General features: G+C 39.9%; 1 pseudogene; it reads left to right on the forward strand.

The window, feature by feature from the left end:
- LOC101593151 overlaps positions 1–1,159 on the forward strand; it is a 2,353-nt pseudogene extending 1,194 nt beyond the window's left edge.
- Positions 1,160–1,403: the final 244 nt, after the last annotated feature.

Below are 1,403 nucleotides of genomic sequence, written 5' to 3' on the forward strand. Positions count from 1 at the left end.
CCTTGCGCTTGCCAGGCAAGCACTTATTCTACTGAGCTATCTCCCCAGCCCCCTGTTCATTTTTATTTTAATTAAAGAGTACATAAATCTTGAGGCAGGCACGGTGGTACACACCTGTGATCCCAGGTCTTGTCAAGCTGAGACAAGAGGATGTTCAACAGTTCAAGATGATCCTGGGCTACAGAGTAAAATCCTGTCTCAAACAAAAAAAGCGTACCTAATTATAGAAGACACTATATGCCATGATGTTTTTTAAAAATGTATTTAGTACAGGGTCTATAGGGTCTCACTACACAGATTGGACTTGTAGTGATCCTCCTGTTTTTAGCCTCCCAAGTGTGGGGATTACAGAAGCCCAGTCTCAGTCACCATCTCAGTGTGCCCCAGGGATGGGCCTGCACAGCAAGATTGAATCCAGGTCCCTGAGTCCCTTTAATCCAGGTCCCATTAATCCTCTTAGCTACTACTGGCCCTAAACAGATTCTTTTTTTTTCCCCTATGGCCTGCTCAGCTGATCCTGGGGGCAGGCAGCATATGGTGTTGGGGATCAGAACCACAGTCTCTGCGCACTTGCCTAAGAAGGCACCATGGAGCTATTTCTCCGGCCGTGAGGTATCTCACAGGCCCCATGGTATTTTTCAAGGAAAAAAAAAGGCTCAGTAAAAGTTCCAGTTGACATTTTAATTACCTTGTAGTTTTAGACATTTACTGAAAGCATTTGATGACTTGAAAAGCAGTATTTTCTTAGCTGTGCACTGATTGATTTTCAGCAAACTGTTTTTCTTTGATGAAATCAACATTAATTTTCTCTTCCCCAACTATTTACCTGTCAGACTGAACAAATATTCCATCAAATGATTGCATCACTTTTTATTTCATTCTTAGTAGAAATAATACATTGCTGAGTGACAAAGTGGGAAAAAATACGAAAAACAAGTATCAACCAAGATATATTGACTGAATGCACCACTCCCGTGCCTTCTTGGTCTTTTCAGCAGTATATCAACTACAGTTTCATTTTGGCAGACACAATAAGTTCTTCATCCCTTATCACTTTTAGGAAGGTGTGGAAAGTCATGAAAATGTGCGCGAAGAGAAACATCAGCTGATGCTGTGTGTAGATGTAAGAGACCAGCGACTGACACAAAGTGGGCGCTGATAATTATTACTTTTTCTTTTTTATTTCCATAATTTTATTGATAAACAAATAGCAATGAGACAGTTTCAAACCAAATTGAGTAGGACAGTTTCAATAATTAACACATTGCATACATTCCTCCTAGTGGTTAATGCTGTACAAGATGTGGACATGATATCCTATCTAGAAACACCATTAGAACAAATCACTCTATTCATTAAGAGAATGTAACTATATACCTACCCCAACCACTTTGAATACACAG

Source organism: Octodon degus, unplaced genomic scaffold, assembly GCF_000260255.1.
Source record: "Octodon degus isolate 3935 unplaced genomic scaffold, OctDeg1.0 scaffold00025, whole genome shotgun sequence".
Taxonomy (NCBI): Eukaryota; Metazoa; Chordata; class Mammalia; order Rodentia; family Octodontidae; genus Octodon; species Octodon degus.